General features: G+C 36.4%; 1 pseudogene; it reads left to right on the forward strand.

The window, feature by feature from the left end:
- Positions 1–972: 972 nt before the first annotated feature.
- Positions 973–7,906, forward strand: LOC136266562 (G2/M phase-specific E3 ubiquitin-protein ligase-like; annotated as a pseudogene).
- Positions 7,907–10,389: the final 2,483 nt, after the last annotated feature.

A 10,389-nucleotide genomic window follows, 5' to 3' on the forward strand; every position in this document is an offset into this window, starting at 1 on the left:
GAAAAGCATGGTTATTTACGAAAAGCATGGTTATTTACAAAACCATGGTTATTTACGAAAAGCATGGTTATTTACAAAAGCATGGTTATTTACGAAAAGCATGGTTATTTACAAAAGCATGGTTATTTACGAAAAGCATGGTTATTTACAAAAGCATGGTTATTTACAAAAGCATGGTTATTCGTTACAAAAGCATGGTTATTTACGAAAAGCATGGTTATTTACGAAAAGCATGGTTATTTACGAAAAGCATGGTTATTTACGAAAAGCATGGTTATTTACGATGGTTATTTAAATAGGATAGTTATTTACTAAAATCATGGTTAGCTATTTGCTAAAGCATCGCTAAAATGAAAGCACATTGTACATCAATAATCATTATCGATACTGCTGTTATAGGTATATGTATAGCTCCGTCACATGGAGCTTTCGCATGCGCAGAAGTCTACAGGTGTAGTATGCGCCAATTACAGGATGGACGCAGAAAGTTTAGAGCGTGGTATAGAAAGAGCAATCTCGAACACCCTTTCGCGAATTGTAAGAGGGGACCATCAAGAGCAGAGCGCTGGTCAAGGAGAGACCCGGCCCCATGGTGCTATCAATGAAGTAGAACTGAAGAGCTCACCCTCCCTACTGTTCGCCATTCGACTCCGCTGACACCCTCCCGTGATAACCTGGGTCGAAACCAGCCTCAAAGGAGGTAAAGTTTGACTCACCAGTAGCTAGTTATTGTTTAAATTAAGCTGTCGTATTTTGCAATAGCAAACGTAGTCTTCCATCGTCCTTTCTATCAAGACAACAGGAGAAATCCGAACGGAAGAAAAACTTCAGAGAGTTCACATATGAAAGAGATATTGTGTGCCTCCCTAATAGTTTTTGTAAGCATGGTAGCACTTACATTCCACGTTCAAAGCAAGTCAGAGATATGCTGGGTCGGAACGGATTACTAGGAAAATCCGACTGACATCCTCAATGACTGAGGCCGAAATAATGGATGAAATTCGTTCAGTGTTGAAAAACCAATGAGGAATAACCCAAACTTTGCCTTTAGATTTTGCAGCCAACTGGTGGTAGCAGTAAAAGTTTATCTACTCCAGCTCTCAGCTCTACTTTCAGGTGGACAGCTTCAGCAATAGCAGGAAAGAGTAACAAAGCTGTGATATACATTCTTGCAGAAAATGAGTTGCAGGTATATTTACTCATATGTACAGTACCACTCAAACGCAACGTCGCTATGCATGAGTGCAAGCAATTTCAATGCTCGCTAACTAAGGGACATGGCAGTCGTTTATTTGCTTGCAAATTTTCATCATGCAAGTTGAGTGATGAAGACTTGCACAAGAAATGGCTACCGCACCCCTTAATCAGCGAGGTTTTTAATTGCTTACACTTATAAATAGTGACATTGTATTTGAGCAGCACCATGCATATTGTACATGATATGAACTGTACATTATTTCATCCAGCTCAAGGATTATGCTCTTAAATTGCTATGTGATTTAATTTTGTCAACCAACCTCAGCTTTGGAATTAGACATGTAGATATACAACATTTTGTTTCTAAAAAAACAATAGTTGATGGAGTGTTTGTGGCCTTTCCAGAACCTGGAGTAAAGGCTAGAGCTTTCTACTCCACATGTGTATTACATGTTCATGTACCCTGCAACCTGGTATAGGAACATAATGGAAGGCTGCAGGGCTATATAAATGGAAAAGATTAGCAATCATAGTCTCCAGGCTGCTGTCTGCTTGTCAGATTTATATGTAACACAGTATGACATTACAACGTAAGTGGGAATGTGAGTGTGTTCTCAAGTAGCTGGTAGCTACAGTAGTATTGCATCATTCTTAGACCTTCTCTGAAAAACCACAATGGTGGGTGTGATTTATAGATTGTTGGTTAGACCTCTTAGTGTCAACAAGCCCCATCCAAAACATGACACCCAGACATATGTTTCCAACATACATGGACCAAAATTTCTTAGTCTGGGAAACTCCATGCGCGCATCAAGTTAAACTCAGAGTTTGATATTAAGTTTCTGACTCAGCTAATAATTTTCTGTTGCCACCCAGTGAAATTTTTATTTTGGCAGAAACTACCAAATGACTATATTTTCCACCACAACCTTAACTGTGGTAACATTTATGAAAACAAGATAGTGCTATGTTCCTTTCAAAATTCAGGTGCCCATGCAGGTATCCCTTAATTAGTCACTATGTATAAAATTTGGAAAGAGTAAAAATGGAAATATCTTTCCAAAGGCATGTAACAATGAGTCTGTTAGTAGTTAGGTCCCAGACACATGCTCTTCATGGCCTCTTATGATAAGACCACCCCAATATAGTAGCCAGGTCCCAATTAAGGTGTACTTCATAACCTTAATAACAATTGTAGTGACTGTCAATATGTATAGACTCCAAAACATTCTTGCCATCATGTTAAGGTTGATGGCATCTTCCATACATTGGTCCACACTTTACTCAGAATAGTCTTAGTTACTCCATCCAACATCAAATACAGAGTTAAAACCAGAAAACCATTGCAGGCTGCCAGGTATTGAACTTTTTTTAAAATCAATAAAGCTTGAATTTTATTTTGTCTGCCTGCCTGCCAGCTAAACTAAGCAGTGTGCAGTCACAATTTTATGCCACAACAACAAACTCTCAGGTGGGACACACCTTTAATGGTTCCGATGGATATATGTTTTCTGTGCTTTAAAATTTCTTTATATCTTTGATTAAATGGTTGCCTTCTTCTTTGTGCCAGGAAACCACACTGTGGTGTTAATTTTCCATTATTGACTTTTTCCTTGAAGGAGGGTATTTAGATGCCATCTAAATATTTGAGGTGCTTAACGAACTGTAGTATCCCTGCTAGTATCAGATAGCAACAATAAGCTTTGCTTATAAAGTGATTCAAATGGTCACACCTCCTTAAACAATCAAAACATGTAACTGCACCACTAATAATTAGTTCCATTACCTCAATGATGTAGTTGCTGGGCATTGTACCACGCATGGGCCATAGCTTGATCTACTATCTATTGTACTGTGTATTTGAGTGGTGAGATTGAAATGCTCTAATGCAGCAGTCACAGTCACACTTGTATTTTAAAGCGTTGCATTGACAATAAAATCTTAACAAATTAGGCAAATAAAAATTATAATTATTAATTTAAAATGAAGTAGGGCTCCAGCAATAAAAGTAGTTACACAAGAGATCATGGCAGCCATGAGGGAAAATCCTTACTTGGCATTAATTTTCTTACATTGCTATAATGCCAGGTAGAGATATCCCTCATATACTCACTGTCATCTCTTTTCACTACCTTTTATTGCTGGAACCCTACTTGATCAGATTTAACTTCATAATATTTGTTGCATTATATGTTTATTTATCTTGTTTTTAGTTTTTTGGGTTGCAAATGCTCTATTTCATAATTCATGAAATAATTACATTGCTATAAAGTAATTCAAGTCAAACAGATTAATTTGAAACAAATAATGGCTCTTCTTAGCTGTACACAGTCTGTCCATTGTCTTTTTGTTGTCAGCTACATACCCATACAGCACTATTTACATAATTATACGTATGTGTCATTATAACCATTTCAATCATAATTGTTATGATTCTATGGCCACTAGGGACCTGTGAAAAGGCTACTTATACATAGCCAGTGAGCACAGTTTGTGTCAAATTCCTACTGAGTACAGAAAAAATCTGCACCCACTGCATGATGACTTGAATCCCTAGCTTGCAGTCTAGGCACTTGTTGTAATGGAAATGAACAAATACACATTCTTAGAAAGAATGCTATCTGTAGAATCACTACAGAATTACATCAGTTTGTAATTGTAGTCCCTTAGTTTAAAGGAAAATATTTAAATTTTTTTTTGCTTTTGGGTAATACTACATAAATATGGAATTACAGATGGAGAAAGACACAGACGATGAAGAGACAGATGATGATGATGCACTTCCTCAAGGCCCTATCGTTCTGAAAGACAAGAAAGATACGGATTCAGAAGCTTTAGTCCTGCGATCTGTTGATGAGAGTGTGACACCAGGGCCATCTGGTTTAAGCACAAGGACGCATATTGATGATACATACAAGTTAGAAAGTATTGTGCATATAAAGTATCTTAATGGGTATATGTATATCACAGCACATTTATCAGTCTCTTGTCAAGTGAATCTGATGGTGAATCTAACGATGAAAATGGTGACTCCACGCTATCTCCTAGTATGTCCTTCATCCTGCCACCTAGACCAGAGCTGTAAGCTTATAATTTCACATAGTTTATAGCTGTTGGCATTTGTTGTAGGGAAAACGTTATTTCAACTAAAGATCTAGTCAGTAACCACAGCCAGAAGATGCTCTCACAGAACAAAGATGACATTTTTAGGATAAAAATCCGAAGGAAGTATATTTGGGAGGACTCACTAAATGTCTTTAAGAGGGGAGTCCCGGTTTCTAAGTATTTGCGGATCACCTTTTTGGGGGAACCTGCTGTTGATGCAGGTGGACCATTAAGAGAGTATTTCCACCTGCTACTTAGAGAGATCTTCACCAAGGGAACAATATTTCAAGGCAAAGAAAATGCTCGTATCCCAATACACAATGTGTTGGAACTAAAAAAGCAGACTTTCAAATACATCGGTAATATGTTAGCAGCTTCTCTATTAAATGGTGGACCAGCTCCTACATTTTTTGCTGATTTTGTGGCAGATTACCTTGTGTATGGTTTAGAGCATGTGAAAGTTAACATCCGAGATGTGCTTAATGATAAGATGAAAGAAAAACTAACGAAGGTAAAAATTGTCACATTTTGTAGTGTTCTGTTCATTGTTTCAATTAAGAAGCAGTCTCTAGTTTTGCCCATACTGATAGTGCAAGCAATCAATTATCTACCTGGTTGTGTGCCAACCAACAGGAATCTCATTTAGAACAAGATATTCACAAACTTTTTATACCCGGCGATAGGAAATTTAATACTCTAGGTGTACACAATGTGCCAGTGTTCAAGGCAGTAGCATTCATTAGCACCATCCAGCCAAATTTAGTGATGTAAGGCATCAATTATCGCCAGTAGATGTTATTTATTGGCCGCTCAGTAACTTGCGTACATCAATTATTGTCTTATTTGAAGTATTTCACTTGGCATCCACACACAATTTAAAACTAAATCTTGCCAATACTACAAAATAGACTACCAGTATACTAATTGTAATTCCACCAAATTTTCAAGTAAGTCTTATATGCGATTTTCAGAATACACTCAAATCAATTTCTAAGAAAAACAATCACTCAAATATTTTAAGGCTTAAAACACAATACAAATGAATTTAATAGAACAATTGCTTCATCAATGGTCAGCAGAATAATCTTGGTGCCACTGGGCTCAGCTTTAGCTAGTTTGTTTCCTGCTGTCCAGCAATCTACCCAATGCAAGCCTCCAAACTTCTAAATACAATGTATATGTCAGTTGATTATGCCGCAAACATCATTTCCATGGCAAGAATAACAGACTGGTGTAACGAAACTAATCTATACACAAACCACTCATCATTAACCAACAGTCCACCATAATAGAAGTTGACTATAGCTGGTAGAAGAACAAAACAAAGCAGCATGAGGCATCGCAGTATCCTAAGTTCCGTGTTTTAATCTGGATTCTATAGGACAATGATACACATCATTTTGGCTGATAATAGACGTCGGTCAATAATTGATTGCTTACACTAGTTAACAACAATCTACACCACTAAAACTAGGAATTTGTAATTAAAACAGTGGTCACTGCTCTTTATCAACATTACAGTAGTACTGTTTAAATAGAGATTTCCCCTAAAATTCCAGATGCTGCAAAAAATGCCACATTTTAGGAAGTCATCTTATCCAACAAAAATTACCTTAATATATATATTAGTCCATATAACATGAAATACAGCATTAAAAACAAGAAAACACCTATGGGTGGCCAGAAATTATTATTTTTAAATTGTCAAAACTTATGTTTTGATCTTACCATTTGCCTGACCACAACTGCAATGCTTATGGCCAAACAAATGGCTGGGTAATTGGAAAAGGTGGAAATGGAAACCAGAAACAGAAAGTGGAAATGGTCAAATCATCATATAAATGTACCATAGAGTAAAACCCTTGTTTAGTGGCCACCTCTTAAGACCACCTTCCTATAAAGACCACCTCTGTATAAAGACCACATTGTAGTAGGTCTCAAAGATGGCTAAGGACCACTTCATGGTCACCTTTGATGAAGACCACCTCTTTACATGGTAATATTTGGTAAGCTTCAAACATGTATTTCATGACTCATAAATTATCAATGTCATCTCTTTGTCCACAAGTCATATACCATCGTCATTTAGTTTGTACCAGCATAGATAATACTATGGTACCAGAATGTGTCATACATAAAAAATAATATATATTCCATGCATGTGAAATGTAGCTGGTAGACTACAACCTACTGTATCAACGAAAAATGAGGTCACATAGGAGATGATGACCTTAAGAGGTTCTAGAACATTCCCATGGCTGGCACAGGTCTCTAGCAATCCAGTCATGAAAAACAGCCTGTGCAAATCAGTGGTATGGCTGTGGTGTGTGTGCACTGTAAAAAAATAGTAGTGAATTTCACTAATAATTTCTACCACAATACTCACTATTTTTGTGTAGTGACGTTCACTACTCTTTTGTAGTGACCCACACTACAAAATTAGTAGTGAACATCACTAGACAAAATAGTGAGTATTGTGGCAGACATTAGTAGTGATGTTCACTACATTTAGTAGTAACCTTCAATAGTTTGTTTTTTTGTGTGTGTGCGTGCGTGCGTGTGTGTGTGTGGCTACCATTCATTGTGAATAGTGAACTTCACTGGTGTGTGTGTGTGTGTATTGATGATTATTATAAATTTGGTGGTCACATATGTACATTTAAAATAGTCAGTGCACTGATCTACATACACTATTTTTCAGTATAATTATAGTGTATATGCAATACCTGATTATATACATATGTATATTTATAGCTCATGGATGCTCCGGATGAGGAATCTTTTGTGGCACTCTTGGATTCAGAAGAATACAATTTTCGTTATGACTGTGGTGTGTCACAACCTGTTTCTGCCATAAAGTTGAGTCATCGAGAAGACATAGTTAGTGCACTAGCTTTACAGTCAGTTTTTTCCATTAAAGCTGAACTGGATCAGCTCATGAGTGGTTTTCATGCATATGGATTTGATGAATTATTTCAAACATATCCAGAAGTCACCAGGCAATTATTTGTGTACTTCAAACCACTCCCACTTACAGCAGACAAGTTGTTTGACATGTTTCCGGCACAATTATCTCCAGCTGGTTCAAATGCGAGAGAATTGGAGGAATCTGCTTTGATGCACTGGGTTAATTATACCCAGTCTGTTGAAGGTGATTTTGAATTGTTTAGCTACTAATGCTTTTTATTTCTTTACATTATAATTATAGATGGCAATGGTACATTAGAGGTTGTGAATTCAGAAGGAGAACCTGAGACATATCACATCACATTGGAAATGATCATGATGTTTGGCACAGGAATGACAGAAGAACCACCTATGGGATTCCAACCTAAACCATCACTGACATTCCGTAGATACCATTTGTTTCCAGAAGGAAACACTTGTGACAATAACATCAGAATTCCAGCAAAGGAGATGTCATATGATCAGTTTGCATACAAGGTGACTTTTGGAATAACTAACAGTTTAGGCTATGGAATGCCTTAAATGAGCCATATAACAGTGTGAACAGTAACTATTAAAGTGATTTAGAAGTATGTGTTTTACAATGACATTTATAATGTACAACTATGGCATCCTGATTGCAGGTGTTCACCAACAATCCTTACAGCTGCTTCATAAATGTCACAACCAAATTGGCTGCTTTGTTGTAATGGGTTAATTGTTGAAAGCAATAAAAGCAGGATTGCGCATGGTTCAAAGGTTATTCTTGGTACCTCAACACGATCTTCTGTTACTAAAGTCTGAACATTTGTAATGAGAGTAGTTGTGGTTGGCTGGACTGGGAAAGTATTAGTTGCTAGCATTCCTTGAATGTAGAGTTGTGTTGGAGTACAACTGTTTGCTGAAGAAAGTGAATGATTGTTCCATGATTCCATAAATGATTGCAGTGCTGAGTTTATTCTAGGCTTGTAAACGTAATGTAAGCAGAAAATATCCACTTCATTTAGACTGTTGAGCTTTCCATCATTTTCAAGCATTCTAAAAGTATCTGCAAACAATACAGCCACACATCTGTGTACATCCCGCCATAGTCTTTCTATTCTCTGATTATGGGTGGATGCACCAGTAATTACAGCAGAATTATCAGCATGTTGTTCAATCATATATCTCCATACTTCCACATTTTCTCCACCAAGATCTGTACGCACCTTTTGTGGTAAACCAAACTCATTCACAGCTTTTTGAAATGTAGCCAATACAGTTGATGCACGATTGTTATCTGTGCAATCTAAATATGTGATTAAACGAGAATACCCATCAATTGCCCCATGAGTGACAAAGCGCCACTTGATTAATTTGTGATGGCCATCTGCATGCCACACATAATTTGGGCTTTCACTGTGGTAAGTCCTTCTTCTCACAGTTACACTCCTTCTCAAGGTAGCACCAATAGGATCTACTCTGTGGATAGATGCCCTTACCCTTGTTCTTTGTACAAAAATGTTAAGCCTGGTTAAATGACCTATCAGCATACGCTCACCATCATTAGGGTGAACTTGCTTTATCCTCACAATAGCTCTGTCAAGCTCACCATCTGAAATATCACAGTAGGTAGTATCTAGTGTTATACATTCCTCATCTAAACGTCTATATAAAGTTGATCTACTGATTCCCATTATTTCAGCTATCTTAGTCCAGGAGAATCTAAGCTGCCGTAAAAACTCAATTTCTTCTATTGAAACATCAATCTTAGGTCTGCCATACCTAAAATAAACATTAATTTTGCAAAGTCAATGTATTAAAGAATCTCAAAATTAAGAACACATTTCTACCTCCAAAGGTTATAAGGTAACAACAAGAAGACAATTATTGACAAATGGCAGGTAGAAATGGAAACCGGAGGTTTAAAATGAAAACTATTGTATATATACACCTATTGCAATACCTTATCCAAAGATGTACTATTAGCAGCTACTTATTTACAATACATACGTCATTGTAATAATAAGAAACAGACATTTCGTGACTTTCTTAATAAGACATGGTGGTAATTCAGGCACCCAAGGTAATCTCTTTATATGAGATTGCATTTTTGATCAGTACTGACTAGACTATACATAACCATTACATTTGTACGACACATTCTGTTACAAAGTAACCAATTTATGGTGTAGCTAGTCTAATAAAAGACAATAGATCACTGGAATGCCATCAATGTTAAGTAAAACACTATTATTATTATCAATGACTACTTTGCCGTTGGTCACAACAAATAGCAACCAACAACTCTTAATGCTTTACCATAATGTACTTTCTAGATATCATAATTTTAAATACCTTAAATTGCCTAATAATACATCAAGATCATCACATCAGGAAATCCACACCTCACTGCAAGTAACAATTGTAATATTGTAATTGTATATAAATTTTGGATAAAGGAATAAGCACGGCCTTGTACATCCAAATCATACAGACAATCAGCACAGTAGAAATCCCAATGTATTAACCAGGAATTAAAATGAAGAGAATCTTTTTTGATTTTTTTTTGTATGCACTACACACAAATCATTTGCTAGATATGTACTAATTTATTATCAGCTGTATTTTGTATGTATGTGTGTAATTTTCCTTGGGGTGTTTCTCTCCCCTGGAAACTTTAGCTTGCTGTCTTGCCAATTAAAGTTAAATAATCTTTCTTATGCTCCTTGTGGATAGCTGTAGCCATTGTAGCAATCTCCCAAGTAACCAAATTTGAAGTATTGTAATGTTTCAAGTAACAATTAATTTTATAATAATTACAAGCATAACTAATCATTTATATAATATGCTTAAGATTTACTGATATTTATTTAGCACATACACCACCCAGTCTGGCAGCGCCCACCCCTTCACATCGAGAGGAAGAGTCTGGTCACTCTAGCAATCAACAGCTAGCATATAGGAAATAGGTAACAACAATCTGATTGCGTTGTTGATAATTACTAAACTTTTGTAATATTTGTTGTGTGGGTATCATATTATGTATAATGTTTGAAAGAATTGTATAGTGAAGATGCGATATGATTGAGGCCGCTTGTAGTCACCAATGGGATATTCTTTACAAGAACAAAAAAAATGGAGGTTCTTGTATATAGTTGG

The sequence above is a fragment of the Dysidea avara genome, chromosome 9 (assembly GCF_963678975.1).
Source record: "Dysidea avara chromosome 9, odDysAvar1.4, whole genome shotgun sequence".
Lineage (NCBI taxonomy): Eukaryota > Metazoa > Porifera > Demospongiae > Dictyoceratida > Dysideidae > Dysidea > Dysidea avara.